Genomic DNA, 27,725 nt, shown 5'->3' on the forward strand with positions numbered 1-27,725 from the left:
ATGTGGACAGTACAATACATATGTTATCTGATTCTATATGGGGCAGCACGGTGGCGTAGTGGTTAGCGCTCTCGCCTTGCTAGCGCTGGGTCCCTGGTTCGAATCCGAGCCAGGGCACTATCTGCAAAGAGTTTATATGTTCTCTCTGTGTCTGCGTGGGTTTCCTCTGGGCACTCCGGTTTCCTCCCACATTCCAAAAACATACGGATAAGTTAATTGGCTCCCCCTAAAAAATTGGCCCTAGATTACAGTACTTACACTACATAATATAGACATATGGCAATGGTAGGGATTAGATTGTGAGCTCCTTTGAGGGACAGTTAGTGACAAGACAATATATATATATACACTGTACAGCGCTGCGTAATAAGTCGGCGCTATATAAATACTAAATAATATATATGTTTTTTATTTATTTTCTTAGTATGGCTGTCCCTGCTGCTTTAATGATGTAGCACATTGTAGCGTATTTTGAGAAATCCTAGAGGATAACTGTACTCTGTAACTTACAAGCACTTTCTATGTACATTTGATGTGCTCTTTAGCACATAAGTCAACACACAATGCAAGAAATACTTCCCACAAGAAAATGCTTGGAAAATACAAACAAATGCACCCGACACACATGTAGGCCTGGTACACTCGGGCTGATAGTAGAGTGATAGTGCTGAACTGTAAATTCCTTTCCTAAAATATAGTATAACTGTAAATTCCATTCCCAAAATAAGATATCCCAGTAAACACTTCTTGACAGGATGCCAATTCGAAAGATTCCATATGGTTGTGACACCACAGCATCACCAGAGGTCATTAAACTTTAAATAGTGAGAGACATGTCTACAGTGGAAATATAGGTTTTGTATTATTGATATGACAAGACAAATAAGATTTATATCGCGCTTTTCACCTGGCGGACTCAAAGCGCCAGAGCTGCAGCCACTAGGGTGCTTAGTAGGCAGTAGCAGAGTTAGGGAGACTTGCCTAAGGTCTCCTACTGAATAGGTGCTGGCTTACTGAACAGGCAGAGCTGATATTTGAACCCAGGTCTCCTGTGGCAGAGGCTTAACCATTACACCATCCAGCCACAGTATGTTTTACTGTGTTTCAATTAATGTTGATTTTTGCATCAGTGTGAGCAGATAACACCATATAATACAGGGGGAGCAAATGGAATTTAGGAACTAGTCTGTCCAATCCAGAGCCAGCTATATTAAAGAGAAACTCTGACCAAAAATTGAACTATATCCCAATCAGTAGCTGATACCCCCTTTTACATGAGAAATCTATTCCTTTTCACAAACAGACCATCAGGGGGCGCTGTATGGCTGATATTGTGGTGAAACCCCTCCCACAAGAAGCTCTGAGTACCGAGGTACTTCTGGCAGTTTCCTGTCTGTGAACCCTGTTACATTGTGGAAAATAGCTGTTTACAGCTATTTCCAACTGCCAAAACAGCAATCAGCAGCTACATCACCTGCCAACAGTAAAAATGTCACCATGTAATAAATGTCAGAATATAAATCAGGGATTTAAAATATTTTACAATGGGCAAACACTGACTAAATCATGTATACATAATTGTTGTAACAATGAAGCACTTTTTTATTACATTATTTTCACTGGAGTTCCTCTCTAACAGCAGTTAGAGGAAAACTCAAAGTTAGCCTTGATTGCCTAGCTCCTGGGATAAGTCCAGCCCTGATATAAAACTGAATGCAAGCCAGCTTAGCCTTTTTTGTATTAGGCCATGTTTACCGTGGGGCATTGCAGTGCCAAGTAATGGACACAATGTAACGCAGAATGTTACACTGCTATGTAAAAGCCATGCAATGTTCACAGCGTGTCTGGTGCGCACTAAAGGCATCCCAACCCATCCCCAAAACATGTTAAAGCGGACCTTAACTCAGAACTTCCTCTCTGCTCCAAAAGATACGCAACAGTATAAAAACCTTCAAAGAAAAATATTTCTTTGTTACAGCTGATACAAATCCTGCAATAAATAAATCTGCAGTTTGTCTACTTCCTGCTTTAATTGAAGCAGGCATATTGTTAACATTCTGTATTTAACAATTAGCTCTCTGCTGTGGCAGTCAGCTGATACAGTTGATAAATCAAATTACAACTTCAGAATCAGAATCAGAATCACTTTATTTCGCCAAGTACAGCAGGAGCTGTAATCGGAATTAGTTGTGGTTCACATGGCATAGGCAGGAGTATAAGACAATTTACAATGCGTACAATTTAAAATGCAGAATCAGTTCATATCGTCCATTTCGCTGCTGTGCAAAATACAGCCCAGTAAATAATAATAATAATGATATTAGTAATAATAATAATAATAGGGGTGCAGGTAGTGGCCCCGAGTCTATCTGGATAGGCCAGGCAGGCAACAGCGGGGACCGGTTTGATCGATCCAGCTAGAGCGCAATGGTATGCGAGCCCGTCAGGGGGAGGTTGGAGTTCAGTAACCGGACAGCTTGAGGGAAGAAGGTATTCTTCCGCCTAGTGGTTTTGGATGGTATGGTCCTGTAGCGACGGCCCAGCGGGAGGAGCTTGAAGTAGTGGCTGCCTGGGTGAGAGGGGTCACGGGAGATCATGGTGGCCCTCTTCCTCATCCTGGCGGAGTGGAGGAGATCGAGACGTGGAAGAGGAGATCCGATGATCTTCTCCGCGTCCGTTATGACTCTCTGAAGTTTGTGTTTGTCGCTGGCCGTTGCGCCCACGTACCAGACAATGACTGAGGAGCAGAGGATGGACTCAATGGTGGAAGTGTAGAAGCTGGTCAGCAGCTCCTTGGGCATGCCAAATCTCTTCAGTTGGCGCAGGAAGAACAGCCTCTGCTGAGATTTCTTCTGGATTTTGGTGGTGTTTAGCTCCCACTTCAGCTTGTTAGTAAGAGTTGTGCCGAGGAACCGAACAGATGTCACCTTAGAGACTTCTGTACCCCCAATGAGGACAGGTGGGAGGGGGGTAGGGTTTCGCCTGAAATCTACCACTAGTTCAACAGTCTTTGCTGCGTTGAGGACAAGGTTATTGTCTATGCACCAGTTGCATATTCTCTCGACTTCGCTGCGGTACTCCTGCTCCCCGTTTTTACCAATAAGGCCGATGATAGTGGTGTCGTCTGCAAATTTGATGACTTTCACAGAGTCAGCGGATGAGATGCAGTTATTGGTATAGAGGGAGAACAGTAGAGGTGACAGAACGCAGCCTTGTGGAGCCCCCGTGTTGGTGGTTCGAACCCTGGAGAGGTGGTTGCCAAGCTTTACCTGTTGTGTTCTGTTAGTCAGGAAGTCATTGATCCATGCGCGAAGAGTAGGGTCAACTCCGAGCTGCGACAGGTTGGCGAGCGGGATGTCTGGGCAGATCGTGTTGAACGCTGAGCTAAAATCCAGGAACAGGATCCGAGCGTAGGAGGCAGGGCTGTCTAGATGCTCAGTGATGTAAGCCACGCTGGCATTGATGGCATCCTCCACGGATCTGTTTGCCCTATAAGCAAATTGAAGTGGGTCTAAAAGGGCGTCCGTGGACTTCTTCAGATGGGCAAGAACCAACCGCTCGAGGAGTTTCATGATGTTCGAGGTAAGGGCCACTGGTCGGAAGTTATTGTGCTCGGTACTGCCAGGTTTTTTTTGGGACTGGTACAATTATAGACTTTTTAAAGCAGGAGGGGACTATACCATCCGTTAAGGACTGCTTAAATAAGGAGGTGAGCACAGGGGCGAGCTGATCGGCGCAGGATCGCAGACAGATAGACGACACTCCATCTGGGCCGGAGGATTTCCTGGGGTTCAACTTATGGAGGTGCCGGAGTACCTCTGATTCCAGAACAGTGACAGGAGCCAGGGCGGCGAGTTCACCCGATGCTGTTTGGCCCGCGGGTTGGTTGGGATGATGCTCAAATCTGCAGTAGAACTCGTTGAGCTCCTCCGCCAGTTGAAGGCTCGGGGTCGCCATTTGGGGTACTGGTTTGAAGTTCGTGGCTGCTCTCAGACCCTTCCATACCTCCCGTGTGTTTGATGACTGAAGGCAGAGCCTCAGTCTGTCGGCGTAGGCCCGCTTTGCAGATCGCAGTTCTATTTTCAGGGCATACCTGGCTTCTCTGAATTCTTCTGAGGAGCCAGACCTGTGCGCCTCCTCTTTGCGTTTCCGAAGTCGGCGAAGCCTGTCGTTGAACCAGGGTTTGTTATTGGGGTAGACTCTGAAGGTCTTGGAGGGGATGCACGTTTCCTCGCAGAAGCTAATGTAGGAGGTGACATTCTCGGCCCATTCATCAAGGGTGAGTGCCTCCAGAGTCGACCAGTCGGTGGTTTCAAAGCACGCTTGGAGCTCCAGTTTGGCCTCTGCAGTCCATTTTTTCGTGGTTTTGACGATGGGCTTTGAGGTCTCCAGGAGCCTCCTGTAGGTGGGGATCAGGTGTATTGTGTTGTGGTCGGAGTTCCCCAGGGGGGCACCTTGGATGGCCTTGTAGGCATTCTTATGGACCGTGTAGCAGTGGTCCAGGGTGTTACTGTTCCTGGTGGGGCAGGTGATGTGCTGCCTGTAGCGGGGCAACTCGTGCCGAAGGTTCGCCTTATTAAAATCGCCCAGGATGATGAACAGGGCCTCCGGTAGGGCAGTTTCCAACCGCGAAATGCAGTCTCTGAGTTCATGCAGGGCAGTCTTGGGGCATGCGTCGGGAGGGATGTAGGCCCCAATAAGGACCAGGGAAGAGAATTCCCTCGGGGAGTACTGAGGCCTGCAGTTTATGGCAAGGAGCTCAACATCTGGGGTGCAGGCCTTGTGGAGAGTGATGATGTTGGAGCACCAGGAGGTGTTTATGTAAAAGCAGATTCCGCCACCTCTCATTTTTCCAGAGAGGGCAGCGTCCCGGTCTGCTCTTAGGAGGATGTAGCCTGGAACATGCAGGGAATTGTCGGGGATACTGTCGCACAGCCAGGTTTCGGTGAAACAGAGAACAGGGGTGTTCTTGCTGATCTGGGGTTTGCTGTCGAGTAGGAGGAGCAGCTCGTCCAGTTTGTTGGGGAGTGAGCAGACGTTTGTAAGTAGGATGGCAGGGACAGGGGAGCGTAAACCCTTCCTTTTGAGTCGGGCCTGGGCCCCCCTCCTTCCTCTGTGGCGGCGTTTGCTCGGTGCTTGTTTGGTGGCGAGATATTCGATGTGTGCGGTGACAGCATTCCACAGGGAAGAGTTTGGAGAAGGCTTTGGACTGATCGGGGGTTCCCATCTGAGAAGGGCCTCTCTGGAAAGGGTGACAGTCCGTTCAGCGCCCATGGCACAAGCTAGGTGGTGTGGAGCGGACCGCCCGGCGCCGATAGATGATATGGATCAGGAGGCACAGATAAGTGGTATTTGGCGGGCAGCACAGCACAGACTGTAACACAAATAGATGGAATGGAGCAGGCCAAGGTGGGATGCTGGTTAGTGGGATCATATCATATGAGCGGTGCAGGACAGACCATAACAAGAGCAACGCGGCACAGTCCATCACTTGTGCTTAGTCATAGATGAGATGGAATTAGACAGGCTAAACTCTCTAAATACATACAGGGTGAATTTCTATTTCTCCCTTTAGATTGTAAGCCTTTGGGCAGGGTCCTCCTCCTTTTGTGTCCAACCTGATCATGCACCTCCATTACTGTGAACCCATGCTAGGCATCTGAGTGAACCTAACTTGCCTAATCTCCATGCTTCATCCAGTGTCTGACTAAGCATTACCTTGTACTCATACTGTGCTGCATGATCTGATCTTTCTTGTATTCAGGTATTGTCATTTTGCTGTATGTCACCCCTAAATATTGTATGTATCCCTATTTATTGTCCAGCGCTGCGTAATATGTTGGCGCTTTATAAATACAATAAATAAATAAATAAATAAATGTATTCCTTCTGCCCTGTGTAAGAGTTCAGGTCCACTTTAACAAGGACAGGGAAGCATACTTTTATTCAAAGCATGGGACACAACAGTCATAGACCGCGCAGTGCCACTTTCCCGCTCCGTTGCATTCCTGCATTTACAGGGAACGCAATGCTCACTGGGAACCTAGCCTCAGTTCTTCAGCAGGCAGCCCCTTTTGTCTTGCATTCTTACCTATCTCAGTTTATATCACTTAATGACCAGCTAACGCCGATAGGCGGCGCCTGGTCGTTTGTGGTTTTGCATGGAAACGGACGCTCGTTCAAGCGGCCTTTCCATGCCACTTCACGGAGGGTGTCTCCGTGATCAGTGTGCGAGCCACCGATCGCGGCTTGCACGTGTAATGTAAACACACGGGGAAGAAATCCCCGCTGTTTACATCAATACGGCGCTGCTGCGTAGCAGCGCCGTGACGGAGAACGGCAATCCCCGGCCTCTGATTGGCCGGGGATCGCCGTCATTTGATAGGCAGAAACCTATTCGGCACAGGATGGATATCCCTCAGAGGGGAAGCCAGAGGGAGGGAACGGAGGTGAGGGCAGAAAACGCTGCGGAGGGGGGCTTTGAGGAGCCTCCCCCCCCACAAATCAATAATAGCCAGCGGCGATCAGACCCCCCCAACAGGACATCCCCCTAGTGGGGAAAAAAGGGGGGGGGGGGAAGTCTGATCACCCTGCCATTAACACGATCTGTGCTGCGGGCTGGAGAGCCCACGCAGCACAGATCTTTGAAAAACAGCCCGGTCCTTAAGTGGTTAAGTCACATAGAGCACAGTACAGCACCTTCTGCCTCCCACCCGCCAATCAAATCAAGGATTCCCTGATGTGTTCCTCTTATTGTCGTAACCCCAAGGGGGGTAGAGTTGGCAGCACTTCATTTTTTTCAGATGGATGAGCACATACAGTCCTGTGGCCCCAAGGCAGGCTGTATCAGAGCAAGGCCCAATAAGACCGCCGTGCCTTTAAATGTTCAAATGACAGGAAAGTGTTCTGATAAGGGCTTTATATAGCCAATTTGGTTCAATCTAAAAATATAAGCGTCTCCTGCGAAACTGATACTCTGCCTGAAGTGCACACTGGCTGGGGAGAAAATTGCTCCATTACTGTATCAGCCCCATAAAGGTCTCCTTGTTGAAACGACCAGGAAGCAATTCACAGAATGGCCTGGTGCTTGCCAGCCAGCATGCCGTCACCATAGGGCATAGCTGGAGAGAAGAAAAGGGCACATTTATAAAACTGGAGTCAGCTGAAAACAGCCACTCCTGTACTGCAGGGTGGACACAGGCTTGCTGCTTTTCAGCTCATAAAACAACACACTAGTGGCCATAATTCACCTTTGCAAATAACTTGACCAATTTATGGCATATAAAAACAGTATTTATATTTTCTAAATGCCCATTTTTACTTAAAAAATGCATATTTGGTAGTTTGTAAAGTTACCTGGCAGGGTGTTGCTGTGTTACTTAGCTTGCAAAGCCTTTGGGGTTTCCAAACAAAATAAATCAGTTGCTCTTTGTTCCCCTAGGCACAGCTCTCAACAATAGGCACAGCAACTAAAATCCCACTAAGGGCCCTTTTCCACTACAAAACGCAATGCATGCGTTTGCGTGTTTCCCAATTGTGATGTGTGTTTTTTATGCGTTTGCGTTTTCCGTTTTTCTGATTGGCAAGTGGCAAGCGTTGTCTTGAAAATAGATACTAGTGGTTAAATCAATACATTTTCATGTGTTCCTATACTTTACATTGAAACATAAAACGCATCATAATCGCACATACATGCGTTTGCGTTTTTTTAAAAATCGGAACATAGCAGTGGAAAAGGCCACCCAAGATTCTTATTTTAAACAGGCTGCACTTCATAATCAGCAAACGCATGCATTTTGCGTTTTTGGCAGAAACGCAGTTAATGGAAAAGGGCTGAAGATAAAGAGAATACCCAAGCAGCCTAGCAAATCTAAAGATGCTCCATGAGATGCTAGTAATTTGGGCTTCCATATAAATGTAATCAAATTGCTTTCAGCTTGTAATTGGGCCAATTAAGCCTGGCATCTCTGGGCAGCAGTGCAGAGCCTCTTTTAGCTAATGCCAGATGCTTTTCTGGTACCTTTGGAGGCGGTTCCCAGCGATTTGTTGTCACACTGCGTTTTTACTCCTTTAAGCAACGCTTTAGTTGGCCACCAGAAACAACACATTTATCTCCTCCAATTGTCTGTCCAAACCAGCCCTTAGTTATACTGCCATCTTTGATTGGTTCACATTGTATGCAGCTTGGTACTCGGCCAATCAAAATCAGCAGGAAGTGTATCTGATTGGCCCAATTCCAAGCTATATACAATTTGCTTACAAGCCAAATTAATTTGCTTCTGACTGACCATCTTTACTTATGATATAGCAAAGCTATAGAGAATGAAGGATAAACTTGTCATTCTATAATACTCAGGAGATCTTATTACTGGCTTCAAACTGTAAAACCTTTATATTATTATCATGCATTTAAACAGCACTGCCATCTTACTTTACAGAGAATACAGTCCTGTGGCCATACACTGGTCGATTTGCCATCGGATTCGACCAACAGATAGACCCCTCTCTGATCGAATCTGATCAGAGAGGGATCGTATGGCCACCTTTACTGCAAACAGATTGTGAATCGATTTCAGCCTGAAACCGATCGCAATCTGTGGAGCTGCCCCCACATACATTACATGTTCCGGCCGGCGCGAGTCCCCGCTGTCTTCTTCTCCGCTCTGGCTCCGGCTACTGAACTTCCTGTCCAGGGGAAGTTTAAACAGTAGAGGGCGCTCTACTGTTTAAACTTCCTGCCGGGACAGGAAGTTCTGTGTAGCTCTGGAGCACGAAGCGGAGAAGAAACGGTCTGGAGCCCGAAGCGGAGAAGAAGACCAGGGGACTCGCGGCGGCTGGAGCAGGTAATGTATACCCGCTGTATTGCGTCGGTCATCGGGCATTCGAACGCCGCTAATGACACACTCCCGACCCGCCGGCGAACGAGAAAAATCTTCCGCACGGATGGGTCGACGGGAACGATCAATTTCGGACGGAAATCGATCGTTCTGTCAGCGGTGTGCGTGGAGATTTCACTGCCGTTTCGATCACTGTGATCGAAATGGCTGTATATCGGCGGGAAAATCGTTAGGTGTATGGACCCCTTTACTGTCCCTCAGAGGAGTGCACAATCTACCATATCACATATCACAATCTCACATATCAATCTACCATTGTCATATATCTCCCCACACCCTAATGCTGGGTACAGACGTTGCGATTTCCTGCTTGATCCGCGGGATCGATTTGATTATTTCTCAATGCTCGATCGGGTTTCGATTGATACAGCCGTCGATTTTGCATACTTAATATGCAAACTCGACCAATATCTTGAAGGGGAACGAATTAACTCATATTTTTGGGAGGATGTGGGAGGAAGCCTAGGGAAACACAAAACATGCAAACTTCATACAGATCATGTCTTGGACAAGGTTTGAACCGTGGACTCTAGCACTGCTATCCACTGTGTCACCATGCTTCCCTATTACCTACAGACTTGTAATATGTGTAACCATACCTTTATTTAAAAAAAAATTGTTGAAACAAGCTGTATCTTTTGCAGGGCAATCAATTTAATACTGCTTACATAATATTCTTTTAAGATGCTAACACAAACGCACACACACGCGCGCACACACGTGCACACACACATGCACATACACACGCACACGCACATACACACATACACGCGCACGCACACACAACAATAAGCAATGCAACTACGGGAACGGCAACATTTCATATATCCTTGATTACATCAATATACTGTATATGTATTTGTACCATTTTATTTTAGTGAAGCATATTTCTTATATATTTGTCATTTTTGTTAAACTAAATCATAAATATTATTTTAGTGCATGTTCATATTGTTGACATGCATTTAAAGACAGCACACAGAAGCCAGAACTAGTTAAAAGTTTCATGTCAGTCTAAGGTGAGCTGTTGTGAATGCTCCCTGTTTTATGTACAGGGCTGACATCACCAGCAAGATGGCAGCTCCTGTAAAACAGGCAGCAGAAATAAGTTACAGTGGAAAAACACTGCAGTAAACATGTTTGTTAATTCAGGGCACACGAGGTCACAAGTTGGTATATAATAAAGGTTTGCTTTCAAAGAAAAATTCCTGGATGCTAATTACGAAGCTGGTAAATATATTACAATGCTTTCATTAGCAAGAATTAAAAGACTTATCCATTTATAAAATCTAATTTATATCTAAAGATGTATTCAACACTTGCAAACAACTTGCAAACTATATGGTGAGAACGTCATATTTACCTTTAAATTTATATTGAACTTTTTAGATAAAAAAAACATTCCACCTGTGTATAGTCTAGCTAAATGAACTTAAATGTGCCCATTGACATTGCAATTTTTAGGAAACCATTGTATTATTTTGATTAGATCATTCAGATCAAAAGAAAAGGATTGTATTTAATCGATTAACAGCATTAATCCAAACTAATCCCAATATCAAACCAGTTGTAATAGTATCTACAGAAAAATCCACTATGCTGATCGATCAGCTCTGTAAGGAAATGATAAAAAATGTGATTGTCCAAGACTGGACCCACCAGCTTCTCCGTTCTCATAATCTGCATAAACTGATTGAAAAGTTGATTATTCACTAAAGATATTGTACTGATTTGTGGGGCCCCTAAGGACTTTGGGGCCCTGGGCAACTGCCTAGTTTGACCCTATAGAAGCACCGGACCTGTTATCTCTTCTCATAACTAAAAGGATTACTATCATGAAAAATTGTAAAATGTAAAGACCTAAATATAAGGCAAACTTTCTGAGTAAAATGTACTATAAATTCCTTTTCTTCCTATGTTGCTGTCACTTACAGTAGGTAAAAAAAAGAGACAGATCTGACTAGACCATCTCCTCATGGGGGATGCTCAAGATGTTGTTTAACAGCACTCCCTGGAATGGACCTATACAAAGATACAAGTCAGCCTCCCTACTCATTTGCACGCTATTTTGGCATCTGGACTTAAAAACTGCTGTTCAGTAAGTGCTTTTGAAAATAAAGAATAACTTGAGATTCCACCATGAGGAGATGGATTAGTCTGAAACCTGTCAGACCTACTGTAAGTTACAGCAACAACAAAAAAAGTAATTTATAATGCATTTTACTTTGGAATAAATGTACTGAACATCTAGTATATAACATTTTATAATTTTATTTTTTGTGCTAGTGGTCCTTTTTTATTCTGTAACTAAAGCCCTAGTTCAGGCTAAAGTTTAGTTTGCATGTAAAACTTTTGTGCATTAATATTTTTGTTTTTATTTAGCTGGCTGGCTGTGTTTGCATTGCTGCTTTCCTGATCTAATGTCAGATAACAGTGATCAACAACAGTAACATTTGTAAAGCACTGTTCTCCTATAGAGCTCAGTACATGGCCTGTCTCAGATCTGCAGTTATCACTACTTAGTACTGCTTAGCTGAGAGAGTTATCAGTCTTAAGCCATTCTGTTTCAAAAGATGTTTTCGAGATCATCACTGTTGCTTTAAAACAGTTAATTCAAATGTAAACTCCATATGTACATTCCGGCTGAAGCCAAGTGCAGAACCCCTAAAAATAACACACACACAACTGGCCTTTCTGCAGCTGGATGCTTCTGACCTGTGACACCCATGGGAAATGACAAGCTAATTCAGCCTACAGGAATTATACAGCAACATCCTGTAATGGACCAGGGGCTTCCCCTTGCTCTGATTTAGTCAATGGTTGTGCACAAAGCAGCCAGCAACTCTGACTGACCAATCGCCAAGGACAGATTTATAATTTTTCTATTTTTCCAGCTCTCTTGAGGCTCCTCCTCCATATGCAGTACCCACTCTCCTATTCTATGTGACGTCCCCTCCTCCAAGTGTAACATCCATGTTCAACGGTGTCTCACTTTCATACACAGCTCCCTTGGGCAGAAGCTTCCCTCTTCCATGTGGTGCTCCCCATTAGTAGCCTCCTCTTTCCCTTATGCAGCAACTCTAGTTCCATGTCCAGCCTCCCTACTCTGCAGCAGCTGCCCAAGACCTGGGCTTCTGTGGCCTTTACAGAAATTACCTCATCCAGCCTTCATGCCAGCCACAACAGTGATTCCTCATACAGCTTGTCATATTACCATCAAGTGACAGCTGCCACATTTACAACCCATAACTTCAGATCAGTGTGAATACAAGTGATCCAACAAACATGGCTTTGGATTTTTCTAAATGTCTGCTATTGGATACCAAAATTCCCACAATACCCAACCCTCACCTGGGCCCTATTGGGCACAGTGGAGGATAATTAAAGGGCAGTTCATATCCAAGGATCAAAAGTTACTTACGGTACTTACTTACAAAATTACAGCTGGTGTCTGAATTTTTTTGTAATTCACAATTAATCCGTTGCAACTAACAATATCATCCCATCGCAAAGAGATGCAATGATACTCTATAATAGTGTATAAATGTATGATGCATCTGATTAACTATACTTATTTAGGCATCTTTATTATTCTTATTGATTTATAAAACATCAACATATTCCGTGTCGCTGTATATATGACAAGTTAGTACCCCGAGAGGCCACATAGACTCTGGAGTAGGAATACTATGGGCTTGATTCACAAAGCGGTGCTAACTGTTAGCACGTCTGTGAAAACCCCCTTAGCACGTCTAAATGAGCTTTTCGCGCGCAAAACTTCATGCGCGCAAAACTTTATGCGCATAAAACTTTACGCGCGTACTGCACAGAGCGCTCCGCGCAAAGTGCCCATTAAAGCCTATGGGACTTAGCGCATGCATAGGACTTTGCGCGCATAAAACTTTACGCGCAAAACTTTGTGCGCGATCTGATTGAGAAATCCGGTGCTAACCTACTTAGCACCCTGGTTAGCACGTCTAAAGACTTTAGACGTGCTAAGTAGGTTAGCACCGCTTTGTGAATCAAGCCCTATGTGTTTAATCTAGATAGAACAATATTTCTTTCACTTAAAAGCAGAGCTGTGGAGTCAGTACAAAAATCATCCAACTCCCCAGTTTATGAAACCACTCATTCCGACTCAAGGTAAAATTGCTCCGACTCCTCAACTCCAACTCCACAGCCTTTACAGGGATATGGAGTGAGTATAAAAATCATCCAGCTCCAAAATCCTCAATTTATGAAACCACCAACTCCGACTCCAGGTACCCAAAAACTGCTCCGACTCGACTCTGACTCCACAGCCCTGTTAAAGGCACTAATACAAACACACTAGTAACTTCCTTCAAAGCTGGCTACCGATTATAGTAGACAGTAGTGTATGATTTTGGCAGGGACAATAGATTGTGAGCTGCTTTGAGGGACAGTTGAATGAATTAATAATCAGTGTACTCTATAAAGCACTGTGGTAAAATGTCCTTATTATATAAAAGCATAATAATAACAATAATAATTACAGATTCATGATAACGCCAAACCTAGCGCAACTCGGCTAAACTGAAACTGGGAGTGACCTGAATTCTCAATTCTTCTCTTCTTTCTCAGTGCTGTATTCACACAATTATATGAAAACAAACTCAGAGGATTGATTAGACTTACCAGTAGGTTGTACGAAGTAAATAAGTTGTTTAGAAAAAGATAACTGGTGAGTCTTGGTCTTGCTCCAAAACGAGACTGAGGCAGAAGAAAAAGGCTCACACATGAGGTGAGGGGAAACGATACAGTAATTAGGGGATCACAGTTTTAGGCTATAATGAAAAAAGACTTTCACTTTGCCACATGAAAACAGATACAGTCCTACAGTTGTGACAAGAGGTATGCATTGCATTACAGTCACTGAGTTCAAGTACTTCCAGGATTGTTCTCAATGTGGAATTCTGGCATTGTAGTTTTTGCCATAGAAAATAACAGAGCAGAGGCTGAAGCTCTGCAGAATCTCTCAGAGAGCGGATCTTTTTATATTTCAGAATGCGGTTAGGGGATAAAAAGCCTACTTTGTATTTTTGTTGTTGTCCTGTGACCCTATCTGTGAGAATTGACATTACTTTCTGTTCATGAAGTGAAAATCTCTTTTAGGGCTGGGACTTTTCTAAATCGCGGAACTGCCACGGAGCAGAGCGCATGATTTAGCTACTGAAGCCATTGATGCGATTGCTCTGGGATCACACCCACTTGCATAGCACTCTGCTGGCTATCGGCATGCGCTGCCAAAGTATGCCCAGTGAGTCCTAGCCCTCAGATCAAAAATAAGTTAAATAAAACATACCACCTGATACGTTATCCCCTCCGGACTTTTTCTCAGCCAAGATGGGCAAAACCCCAAATTCACTTCCAGGTATGTGTGGCATGCACACATTCCCATTGCAACATGCACAAGAGGACTGAGCTCTGAGCATGTGCAGTATATTCTCTCATGCTCACGGCACAGTACATACTTAGAAGAGTGGCTGTTCCAAACAGGAGTGGGCGTATTTTAGGTAGCAATGGGAGTGTTGAAGCCTTCCCTTCCAGCTTCTAGATTTGACAAGCGTTCGACAAATGGCTTGTCCTGAACTGTAGAGAAGGATTATGGGCGACGAGGGGGAACTTTAACGCCACCATGGGGACAGAGGTATGAAAAATGAACTTCAGGTACACTTTATGAGTCGGGAACGAGTAATACCATCTCTCCAGCAGTGTCAAGAAATAGCAAAAGCAACACGTTGTTTGTAGAAACTTATTAAAATCCCAAAGTAGATTTTTAGCTACAAAGCTCCAGACTCCCAAGTGTCAGAAAGTGAGGAAACATCTCCTCAATGGGGACCCAAACCGAATGAAAACATTGAGAGGTTTCCAACCCCTTCCCAGATAATTCAAAACACACACACATATTATTATTATTTAGTATTTATATAGCGCCACCACTTTCCACAGCACTGTACAGAATTGTCTTGTCACTTAACTGTCCCTCAGAGGAACTCACAATCTAATCCTTGCCATAGTCATATGTCCATCATAGTCTAGCGCCAATTCAAGGGGAAGCCAATTAACTTATCTGTGTGGTTTTGTGATTTGGGAGGATACCGAAATGCCCAGAGGAATTCCACACAGACAGGGGGAGAACATACAAACTCCATGTAGGTAATGCCTTGGCGGGGATATGAACCAGGGCAAGGGCATTGCAAGGCAAGAGTGCTATCCACATGGAGTGGAATACAATCTATGAATTTAATACTGCCAGCCAGGATCATTTCCAGTGGTAAAATATATGGCTTCCTGTATAGAATCTGGAGAGCCACACAGACTGTCTGTATATCAGGTAGGAGTCAGCAGCAAGTCACCTAATCTTGTAGTAACACAAGCCTGTCACTGCATAGTAGCATGAATGCCTCATTCCCTTGGAAGGGCATTCCAACACGTGTTCCTATACATCTCCCACAGCTCAGAATGCAAGAGGAGGATGGAAATTCCCCCGCAGCCTCCCCATCCATGTCTCCCATAGCGGAGCACAGGAACCCCAGTGTCTGGGCGGGGCAGACATCACACCAGCATGCGGTAATAACACAGATGTATATTGAGTGCCGCACACACAACACAGGCTCTGCCACTTCTACACAGAAGTTTGCCCATCACTCACCCGGTCCAGGCTGAGCACGGCTACAGGCAGAGCGGAGTCCGGGTAACTAGCTGGTCCTCATGTCTGGCTGGCTGCCCTCTGTGCCAGGCAGTAAGCTGGGGTCGCCTCCTCTCTGCGCCCCGGCGGCTGCTGCTCACTCCAGCCTTTCCTTCCTCTCTCTCTCTCCAGCAGGACGGACGCTGGAGAAGATGCTCAGCCCAGCAGTGACGCACAGAGACTCCCCCACCACACGACGAGGAGGAGGGGGTCCTGGCCCAGGACAGCAGCCACAGGACCTGCCCCTCTGTAATCATCATCTGCAAACGCTGATGTACCCTGAGCAGCGCGGAGGGTGTGGGGAGCTGGTAAAAATAGATAACAATATGAGGAAAAAGGAAGAGTCTGCTCTATTTATGAAATGTAACAATGACATTTTATATGCATCCTCAATACACATTTGATGAGACGCCGATGCCAGCCTGCAAAATGATACCTTTAACCCATTAACGGCCAGGAGACTTCTGGAATGATGGAAATCTTAAACCTGAAGCCAAAACGTTAGATTCTTACCAGTGCTGAGCAAAGCTTCTGAATGATCCAGAGGAGACCCCGATCCTTCACGACCCTATTTACGCTTAGCGCCCTTTTCCACTGCAAAACGCAACTGCAAACGCATGCGTTTTGCATTTTCCCCAATTTTGATGTGCATTTTTTAAGCCACATTCATATCATGAATCACAGATGGCAGTGCGTTTAGAACGCAACGCATTTTTCATGCATTCCTATACTTTACATTGAAACGCAAAAAACGCATCATAATCGCACAGACATGCGTTTGCGTTTTAAAAAATCGGAGCAGTGGAAAAGGCCACCCAAGATTCTTATTTTAAACAGGCTGCACTTCAGAATCAGCAAACACATACGTTTTACGTTTTTTGCAAAAACGCAGCTAGTGGAAAAGGGCCCTCAGGCATGTTTCCACTACACGCAGAATGGATGCAGAAAAACTGACTCCAATGAATGCCTATGGGAAAAGCTGCATCAGAAAAATTGCGTTTAGTGGAAACAGGCCCATAGACATTCATTGGAGTCAGTTTTTCTGCATCCAATGTGCGTGTAGTAAAAAAAAAAGGCCCTTAATGAGTTACACTGGGTTGCAATGAGTTACACTGGGTTGCAGCCCATATGCCAAAATGGAACACAATTCAACGCAATAAATAGGGCCTCCACTGCAAGCCTCATAGCATTTTTCTTTTTTGCAACCTGTCATAATTTGCAAACCATACTCCATACGAGAAGGGACCCTCTTCAACTTTGTGGCCAGGCTCCCATCCATGTACAAGCATGGCCGCACTGCGCAGGTGGGGGCGCCTGTAGGGTTCTCATAGGAGCGCCTCTAGCCATCTTGTCACTCCAGGCGAGAAAATCTGTGGCGCCTTATGAATTTCCACCTGCTTGTCCAGCCCCTTCTCGCGTCTCCATCATTCCTCACTTATTTCCTAGTTTCTGTGGTGACACGTGGGTTATGCAGACGGGTTTTGTCAGCATATCAGTCTTTAACAAAATTACTTATTAACCCTTCGCACTCTCGCATGCAAATGTTCAAACAAATGCATTCACAGATTCACTCATCCAGGCACAACTGTTATCCCTACAGCTAAGTTAAAAGCCAGGGATAACAGTTGTGCCTGGATGAGTGAATCTGTGAATGCATTTGTTTGAACATTTGCATGCAAGAGTGTGAAGGGTTAATAGATTTTTGCTGTTTTCTAGCCACACCCCCTTCAGCACCTCCCTATCCTTAATCATTTATTTAATGTCCTAACTAGAGGCGATGTGCCTGGATATATGTATTTTTTTTTTTTAACAAAATTACTTGACACAAAAGTAGCAGAAAGTATACATGTGATATAGGCTGACTGCATTTCCCACAAGCCAACACTGGAGCACATTTTCTGTCTCCCTGGCATCCACACTGGACAATACAGTGGGATGCAAACCTTGTTAATCGTCATGATTTTTCTGTATAAATCGTTGATTGCTACTATAAAACATGTCAGTTAAATATATCATATAGGAGACAAATAGGAGACACACACAGTGATATTTGAGAAGTGAAATGCAGTTTATTGGATTTACAGAAAGTGTGCAATAATTGTTTAAACAAAATTAGGCAGGTGCTTAAATGTGGGCACCACAAAAAAGAAATGAAATCAATATTTAGTAGAGCCTCCTTTTGTAGAAATTACAGCCTCTAAACGCTTCCTGTAGGTTCCAATGATGTATTTTGGACCATCCTCTTTACAGGGCAATATAAAAGCTTGGCGAATGAGCTTTTTGTCCCCAGTCCTTCTCAAAGGACTAGAGGACATGATCTGCACATGGAGGAAAAACGTTTTAGCCATTTATTTAGGAAAGGGTTCTTTACAGTAAGAGTGATTAAGATGTGGAATCCATTGCCACAGAAAGTAGTTATGGCAAATGCTATACCTGCATTTAAAGGGGGCTTAGATGCTTTCCTTGCGTTGAGGGACATCCATGGCTACAATTACTAGGTAATGCCCAATGATGTTGATCCAGGGATTTTATCTGATTGCCATCTGGAGTCGGGAAGGAATGTTTTCCCTTTTGGGGCTAATTGGACAATGCCTTGTAAGGGTTTTTCGCCTTCCTCTGGATCAACAGGGATATGTGAGGGAGCAGGCTGGTGTTGTACTTTGTTCTCTGGTTGAACTCGATAGACGTATGTCTTTTTTCAACCCAAATAACTATGTAACTATGTAACATCTCTAGTTCATTCAGGTTTGATGGCTTCCGAGCATTGACAGCTCTCTTTAACTCACACCACAGATTTTCAATTATATTCAGGTCTGGGGACTGAGATGGCCAAGATTTCCAGTTCCTGCACTGGCCACACAGCCCCACAGCGTGATGGAACCACCACCATATTTTACTGTAGATAGCAGGAGTTTTTCTTGGAATGCTGTGTTGTTTTTCCTCCTTGCATAACACCCCTTAAAACTAAATTTTAGTTTCATCAGTCCACAGCACCTTATTTCAAAATGAAGCTGGCTTGTCCAAATGTGCTTTAGCATACCTCAAGCGGCTCTGTTTGTGCTGTGGGTGGAGAAAAGGCTTCCTCTGCATCACTCTTGCATACAGCATCTCCTTGTGTAAAGTGCACGGAATGGTTGAGCGATGCACAGTGACCCCATCTTCAGCAAGATGATGTTGTAGGTCTTTGGTGCTGGTCAGTGGGTTGACTCTGACTGTTCTCACCATTCCTCACTTCTGTTTATCCGAGATTTGTCTTGGTCAGCCACTTCGAGCCTTAATTTGAACTGAGCCTATGGTCTTCCATTTCCTCAATATGTTCCTAACTGTGGAAACAGACAGCTGAAATCTCTTAGACAGCTTTCTGTATCCTTTCCCTAAACAATGATGGTGAACAATCTTTGTCTTCAGGTCACTTGAGAGTTGTTTTGAGACTGCCATGTTGCTACTCTTCAGAGGAAATTACAAGCGGAGGGAAACTTACAATTGACCCCCTTAAATACTTTTTCTCATAATTGGATTCACCTGTGTATGTAGGTCAGGGGTCACTGAGCTTACCAAGCCATTCAAAAAGGTTTTGGAATCAATAAAATGACAAAATGTATGCACCTGCCTAATTTTATCTAAACAATTATTGCGCAGTAAATGTGCACGTCCTGTAAATCGAATAAACTTAATTTCTCTTATCAAATATCACTGTGTGTGTCTCCTATATGATATATTTAACTGACATTTTTTATTGTAATAACCAATGATTTATACAGGAAAATCATGACAATTAACAAAGTTTCCAAAACTTTCGCATCCCACTGTAAACATAAAAAGTGGGAGAATTTCATATTTCCATGCTGTTTTTAACATTATGAAGGATAAGAGTGTTACTTCACTTTTTTAAACAACTCTGGAACCCTGGGTACTAAATGCTGCTACAGGCCTGTGCCTAGAAAGCTTGTGCCCGAAAAACGACCGCGATTGGTGGTAATTACGGAATGGGGGATATGGTTTCTTTGTAAGCTCTCAGACAAGCAGGCAGCCTATGTTACACCGTGGAAAGCGATGATATGGACAAGAAATCAGGAATTACGTTGTCAGTGGTCTGAGTATTATCTTTTGGTGGGGGCCACTTACTGTATGTTGAGGATATTTGAAAAGGTTTGGAATGGTTGTTTCATGAGACAAAAAGTGTATGGAATTTTATGGAGAAATAAGAGGAGGAAGAGTATTGCCAAAGGGTATACAAACCCCGCAACAAGAGAATGTTCCTCAGTCCAGATGAAAACTGTTAGATTAAGTGTGAAACATCTTGTGTATGGGAATGTCAACATGCACAAGTGATATTCTCTTGGCGGATCTGTTCAGCACAGATATCCTCCTGGAGGATCTGTTCAGCATAGTTAAGCAATGCTGCTTAGCAAAGTCAGTTTAACCTTATTAGGAGCACACCTGCTCTGTACGTAACCTCTCAACATAGCACAGCACAGGCAGATAGTGTGTTCAGGAATGACCTTGTAAATAGTGGTAGTGCCCAGACAGTTAACTGACCCTGGTGAAGAGTCCCAGCTATTCAGTTATTTGCACTGGAGGCATTTGCATAGATGGGCTGGGATGTGTGATTTACTAAAGGTGAATTTCAGAGAAGTTGGGTTCATTTACAACATCAAAATATGTAGAGAAGTTGTTAAAGGATACCTTAGCGGTCACAGCTGTTAAAAAGCAGAGGGAACAGGCATGTGCAGGAAGCGGTCCCCCCGTTCGCTTCCATCCCCTTCTAAAGGTCCCGCAAAGTAACTTCCTGGTGGGCAAGGTCGGTGACTAGTGCGCAGGCGCTGTCCTTGACCGCTTGCCCGCAGCCAGAAGTGCTCTGTGCATGGGCACAACGTAGTCATTAATTGCAGAGCGCTTGCGGGCACGCGGTCAAGGACGCGCTCCGCCGGGACAGCGCCTGTGCACTAGTCACCGACCTTGCCGACCAGTAAGTAACTTTGCGGGGCATTTCAAAAAGAGAATGGAGGGGGACGGAAGAGAAGGATTTTTAAAATTTTTGACCACTAAGGTCTCCTTTAAGTCTGGTACACACTTTCAATTAGGATTTTCCAATCACTGACCAATTTTACCACCCTATGTAGTGTGAGGGTTTACTTACACAATCTGCTCATAGTATTCAATATCTGTTGACCCTCATACTGCATGGAGGTGGTAAAATTGGTCAGTGATTAGCCAATCATAACTGAAAGTGTGTACCAGACTTAACTCTCTATACTTCTCTGCACATAACTGGATGTGGCAGTTAAACCCTCCCAATACTTGAAATTTAGTAAGGGTGCATACACACATCCAATTTTGATTGTACAATCATTGGGCGATTTTACCATCCCCATGTAGTATGAGAGCTGAAGTACGAAATCAAAATCTCCAAATTGGATGTGTGTACGCTTTCCAAAGGTGCATGCACACACACACACAGCACACCTGCAGAGACTTGATCCCTCAGGTGTCAGTTCAGGAACAAGTGCTGTACAGACACGAACCTAGCCTACTGGTTAGCAAAGCATTTTATTGCAATGGGGGAGAGAGGCTGTACAATGCTGTGGGGCACAATGGAGCAACATTGAGCTGGAGGGGTAAGGTGAAGAATAATGCGCTCGGTCTAGATGGTCCAGCACTCTGGATCTTTCAGCGATGCATTAGAGCCACTGTACACACACTACACACAATATCCTGGCAAAAGGCAGCATGTTTAGCCCTTTTGATACCAACCATAGCATTAGGTACTCACACAAACAAGCACATGACCCTCCACAAACCTAGCTGAAGAACCCACAGCTGGGAGTAGACACACCGTCCACTAGGACAATGGCTAGACATTCATTTCCATTCCATATCCTCTATTTAGAAATTACTGTATGAAAAGTATATAAAAATACACCAACTGCAAGTAAAAAAAAATTAGCTCCTGCCTCACCATGATTCTACTATGCCCTAAAATAACAATGCAATTTTTAATGGCACCAGGAAGACTGGGAGTGGCGGCAAACTAACATGTCTACTTTTATTTTTAGATGTAACTGTTCATAGTTTAATTTCTATTTCATATTTTATTCTATAGATTAGAAAATAGCATAAGTGAAATAAGGTCACGCTTGTACGCCTGTTGGAAAAATATGGTATTGGACAGGGGATTAATATAGTAGGTGGAGTCATATTAATTCTTCATGACTTAGACTCTTAAAAATATTATGGTTCTCTAAGGCTCCAGCGTGTGAAATGACCACATTGATTAATCTACTTGCTCAAGAACAAAATGTTCAGATTATTCATGTGTATGTGTATGTGAGCGCCTCAACCCAAATGTGACTAACACGTTGATAAACGGATTAGAGAAAGGCAAGTAAGTCCGTGGTGATGGCTTCGCAATAACTATAAATCAGACTACATAAATAGAATTTAATAAGCTTCACTTAAACATTCTGTATTTACACAGTTATAGAGCTTTAAATCCTAAATGCTGTTAAAGCGGACCCAAACCAAACATTTTTTTAATTCTAAATATTTAGTTGCACCACTCTGACACATAAACAGTTAAATAAACACTCCTTCAAGCCTATGAGCATTTCAGTGCATGCTTTTCACCCTTCTGTCTTCATTACTAGGGTTATACAGGTGGCAGCCATAAGCAATTCCTCCTTTGCTGGAGACCATCTACTAAACCAGTTTGCCGGATTCTGTCCCGGCAATATGAAAGGAAGGGAGGGGTTCCTCCAATAAATGTAAAATATTTTATATTTGTCATCATGCAGCCGAAAAAAGGCTGCTATTTATTATTATAATTTAGAAAATAGATTTTATTTCTGAAATCTTGTGTTTTTAATTTGGGTCCACTTTAATATCAATATCATTTTTAATAAAATTCTTAAAAAAAGGGACACTTAAGTTATCCCCTAAAAATGAGCTTCCCAATAGCCCCTGCAGCTGTCCGGTGCCCATGCTGTCTCCCTCCGATCCTCCTGTCCCCGCCGGCAGCTACTTCTGGTTTCGGCGACAGGAGCCGACAGGCTGGGAACGCGAGTGATTCTTTGTGTTCCCAGCCACAATAGCGCCCTGTATGCTGCTATAGCATATATCATATACCATATAGCAGCATACAGCGGCCGGGAACGCGAAGAATCACTCACGTTCCCTGCCTGTCGGCTCCTGTCGCCAAAACCGGAAGTGGCTGCCGCCGTTTACAGGAGGTTCGGAGAGAGACAGCATGGGCACCGGACAGCTTCAGGGGGCTATTGGAAGCCCCAGGTGAGTAAAACTCATTTTTTGGGGATGACTTAAGTGTCCCTTTAAGGACAGTTAACAGGAGGGGGGAATGGGAGGTTCATGGGCGGTAACATGGCAGCAAGCCCGACTCTTCCTGTCTGAAACTGTTACTTTAGCCAAAAGTCAATCTTTTAAGGAGTTATTACAGAGACCGGGGGGAGGCATGGGAAATGCCTAGAGGTATGTGGATCCTGCATGAACATACCTCTCTGCTTACCTTAGGTAGCATTGCTCAGGTCACGTGGTGCATGGATCTATCTTATCTAGCTTGCATGCCATAAATACTTTATTGGATCCTATTAAAAATAAATCTAGCATACTGAAACAAGGGTTTCTTAATAGGAAATTTTACATTTTGATGGAAGTCTAAAACCCAAGTTTTTATTCTAACTGATCAACAGTGTACCTACGGGGGACCTCAACATTATGACCAGACATACATGATCATCCAGCAACTAAGAGGGAGGCACTCCAGCCATTAGCGCATTGTGATACCTCAATCCCCTGCCCCACATCCCAGAATCCTTAGTGTTGTGCCACATACCCCCATGGTCCCACAGTTGATAATGTGAAGAATCTTACAGCTTTTCCTCAGAGTACATCCTGTTTTAAACTTGCTTCAAGGCAATACTCCAGTCAAAATTTTTATTTTTACTTTTGGATAGTATGGAAAAGGATTATAACCCCTTCTAGGTTTTTATTAGTGTCTGTGTCTCCATCTGAGAGAATTTCCATCACATCTTGTAACGATTGTGGAACTATTTCCGTGGTCAGCGCACAAGACGCACGCTGACACTACGGAAATCCTCCACAAGCATGTAATTTGAGAGAACCCAGCTATGGTGCTATGCACCTGTAGAGGGCTATTCCCACCGACAGATGGAGCTGTGGAGTGCAGACGAACACAGCCTCTGCACAGCCACAGATGCCAGGTGGGAATTGTACGAGTTGAAGCAATGCAGGGCTGGATAGCCCTAAAAGAGAGAGAGCATAGAGACAGAATGAATGTGTGTCCACCAATCTAGTCGCTACCCAGCGACGGTGAACACACATCAGCAGAAACAAAGTATGAACGCAATCGCAAGACTGGCGATTGCCAACAGTGACACAAGACCGAGCAGGCACAGCAAGCAACAACAATCAGAACATCCAAGGAAAATAAAAACGCTAGCTAAACTCGAACCACGCACTCATTCGCAACAGCGAACGCGTTTAAGACACGATCACCACGCGTTAGGCGCCCAGTGATAAGCGTGCCACCCTAACTAACTAATGAAACACAAACATGAAATAGAGAACGCGAACGCTTGCTAACGGTTACCTCACCGAGCCTACAGCAAGCGTTCGTACCAGACAAGACAGACAGATGGGGCTACCAGTAGCAACCGCTGCTCTGGTTAGCACCCCTAAGGCAGAATACAGAAGGAAGCACTGCCACTACCACTAGGGCAAATGCAATCCAAACAGATGGAGCAGCCAGTAGCAACCGCAGCTCTGGCCTACACTCCCAGACAGACAGAACGATTTCCTGTCGACCGCCGCTGGCGACAAGACAATCGAGACAGAGAGACATAACAAGGCAATACAGATAATACAACCTGACTGCACTAGAAGGGATGCCTAGTACAGTCCCAAGGAATTACACTAAGATAATCTTAGCAAACAATAGCAAGGCTGATACTCCAGGAGAGTTAGCAGGAACAAACCATCATGACCAGCAAGGAATTCTGGGAGCAAAAGGTATTTATACTGCAAGCCATCAAAGGAGGCAGCTAAGCCATTTGCATGACAAGTATATGCAAATTCCTCACCAGTAGAGCAACTCTGAAACTTGCAAAGTGAAGACAGGTCTCTTTTCCAGAGACCTGCAACACTCAGACCTAAAGAATGGACAAACAGCTGTCTGCCCGTGCAGACAGCTGAGCAAATCATTACACATCTTTTCTTGACAGGAAGTGGATACAATTTTTCCGCGTCAGGAATGAACAACTATGAAAAGGGTTTTTTTGCGGAGCAGAGTGTAAGGCTAGTTTCACACTAGGGTGTTGTGTTGCACATGCTGTATAAACAGGTTCGCATCAGAGAAGAAAAGTCATATTGTGCATTGCGCGTACAATGCAACACACACGGTGAAGAATACAGTACATGAAAAGCGTGTTTTACAGCAAATGTAAACACACAAATTGTCTGGCACTGTACAGCATACCTTGTGTTATAGATTCTGTCACACCACACTGCAAATGCACAGATGTGAACATAATATTACTATATAATTGCATTGCATTTGCCATGTGATTATGTTGTCCCTTGCAATGTGTCAGTGTGAAAGTAGCCTTAAAGTGAACCTGAGGTGAGAGTGATATGGAGGTTGCTATATTTATTTCCTTTTAAACAATACCAATTGCCTGGCTTGCAAAAAAAGTGCCCAGATTTACCTCACAGGAGCCTATAGGCACAGATGTCCTGGCACCTTATGCTTTGTCCTACAAACCCGAACCAAACTGCACTGCAAGTGTGCTGACGGTCCCAGCAGTCACTTCTCCTGTAGCTACAGGTGTTACTTAGTATTAGGTAGCCAGAAGTACCCTCAGTATTAAGTAGCTAGAGGTGCCCCCAAGTATTAGTTAGGTAGAAAAACCTCAGTATTAAGTAGCTAGCATAGAGGTGCCCCTGAGTCTGGCTGAAGGAAGAGCTCGGCACTGGAATGCCAAGAGCAGGGTGAGTAACCTCTCATTTACACTCTCATCAGGACTCTGCATAGGAATAGAGGGAGGGAAGCGCTCAGGGAGGGGAGTGAGCCGCCTTTCTATCCTCAGGCGCCTGTAGGCTTGCGCCTACAGTGCCTTATGGTAAATCCAGGCCCTACCTTTAAAGTACCGATACACTAATATCTTTTTGTTAGATCAGGTAAACAATCAATGTTTTTTAGATATCAATGGTTTATCTGTTCTACCACTTTACAGCATTTGATATTAGACAAGGTTTAAGCATAAATGTTGTTCAATATTGGGCTCCCCACTGCAGTCACTAGCTTTGTAGTACTGAAGCAGTACAAAGCTATGGCAAACCTCGACTGTGCTGCTTCAAAAATGCCAAGCTTCAATAGATTTTCATTAGGTTGACTGAATATTGAATCTAATGTCTTATCTATTTAAACAATTGAGCAGTTTCAATATATTAGACATTCAGTTCTTCTGGAAACATTATGGCCAACTAATTAAAAACACTGACAATAGTTTGTTCTAATTACCAAGATGTTAATTGAAATTAATAGACGAAAAATAAAACAAAATTATAGTGCAGCATTAGATGACTCATACTGTGGAATGAGAAGTAAATAGATAAGCATTTCAGTTAGAAATGGCTGTTACATGAACATATTTAACCTCCCTGGCGGTTTGTTAAAATCCGCCAGGGGGCAGCAAATACCTTTTCTTTAATTTTTTTTTTTTTCATGTAGCGAGACAATGTCTCGCTACATGATAGCCGCTGCTGAGCGGCATCCCCCCAGCCCCTCCGATCGCCGCCGGCGAACGGAGATCAAGAGATCCCGTTCAAAGAACGGGATCTCTTGGAGGGCTTCCCCCGTCGCCATGGCGACGGGGCGGGATGACGTCACCGACGTCGTGACGTCAAAGGGGAATCCGATCCACCCCACGGCGCTGCCTGGCACTGATTGGCCAGGCAGCGCACGGGGTCAGGGGGGGGGGGGGCGGCTGCGGCGACGGGTATAGCGGCGGATCGCCAGGCAGCGGCGGCGATCGGAGGTTACACGCAGCTAGCAAAGTGCTAGCTGCGTGTAACAAAAAAAAAATTATGCAAATCGGCCCAGCGGGGCCTGAGCGGTGCCTCCCGGCGGCATAGCCCGAGCTCAGCTCGGGCTTACCGCCAGGGAGGTTAACTTCTGACAATATGGGCCTGATCCAGTTCACTTTATCTTCTAAGTTTTCTCCAAGGTAAATTTTCACATCTTATCAATAAAATGCATTTTAAGCCACCAGCAAGCAAGAAAATCTGAATTATTTTGACAGTTCTTTTTCACCTGCTTTTTTTTTACTTTTTCCAATAGCAGAGTGCTGAAAAGCTCAGGACCAGAGCAATTTTCACTGCTTAACTGCTTATTCACTTTTCATTGACTTGCATCTACACTTTTCATCTTCTGGTTTTAAACAGAAGATGAAAAATAATGTACTAGGAGAAAACTTAAGAGAAAAAGTGAATTGAATCAGGCCTCTACCTGTTACCATAAATGCTATTTTGGGATTTTTCTTTTCTTGGAAAACAACATACAACGCTACATGCCTTTTTGTAGAATGTACTCAAGTTTAGCACAAGGCACTGGTGCTGGAAGGAGACATTGCTTATTCCATACATTCATGTTTTCTTGCTTTAAAAGCTCTTCCTGACTCTGGCCCTGCCATTTAATATTCCTACGGCAACAGAAGGGCGTGATCCTCTCCCATCACCTGACCAAGCCCACTCTCCCCCAGTGGCTTGCTTGCTGACTATCAATACTGGCCGTACATGTTATTTTGGCGGCTCTTGAGCTGGGTGCATGGTGAGCCAAGCTACAGCTCGCCCTGCTGCCGCTCAATACCCCAACAGTGTTAAATACTCCCAGGTTGTAGAAACTCGGGGAGTTGTAATTCAGAGTCTGGCGATCGCTGGAGCCCCTTGCGTCGGGTGCACTAGTGCTATGGCTTCAGCACTTGGCACCAAAATGACCTGATTTGAATACTGGGGGGTCCTTCTGCCTACTTATGCTGGGGGGTCCTTCTGGTCACCTATACTTGGGGGGTTACCTATACTGGGGG

At 44.4% G+C, this 27,725-nt stretch overlaps 1 protein-coding gene across 3 annotated transcripts in view; it reads right to left on the bottom strand.

Annotated features, from left to right (window-relative positions):
* Positions 1–15,869, bottom strand: part of LRRC8C (leucine rich repeat containing 8 VRAC subunit C) — an 88,882-nt gene extending 73,013 nt beyond the window's left edge. The window contains exon 1 of one of the 3 annotated variants that reach the window (XM_068239831.1): positions 15,571–15,869. The gene's annotated coding sequence lies outside the window, so the exon portion shown is untranslated. Of the gene's footprint in view, positions 1–13,553; positions 13,575–14,220; positions 14,241–15,570 lie in introns of those variants that run through there. The other 2 variants (XM_068239832.1, XM_068239833.1) reach the window with 2 other exon arrangements.
* Between the last annotated feature and the right edge of the window lie 11,856 nt (positions 15,870–27,725).

Source organism: Hyperolius riggenbachi, chromosome 6 (assembly GCF_040937935.1).
Source record: "Hyperolius riggenbachi isolate aHypRig1 chromosome 6, aHypRig1.pri, whole genome shotgun sequence".
In the NCBI taxonomy this organism is placed as follows: domain Eukaryota; kingdom Metazoa; phylum Chordata; class Amphibia; order Anura; family Hyperoliidae; genus Hyperolius; species Hyperolius riggenbachi.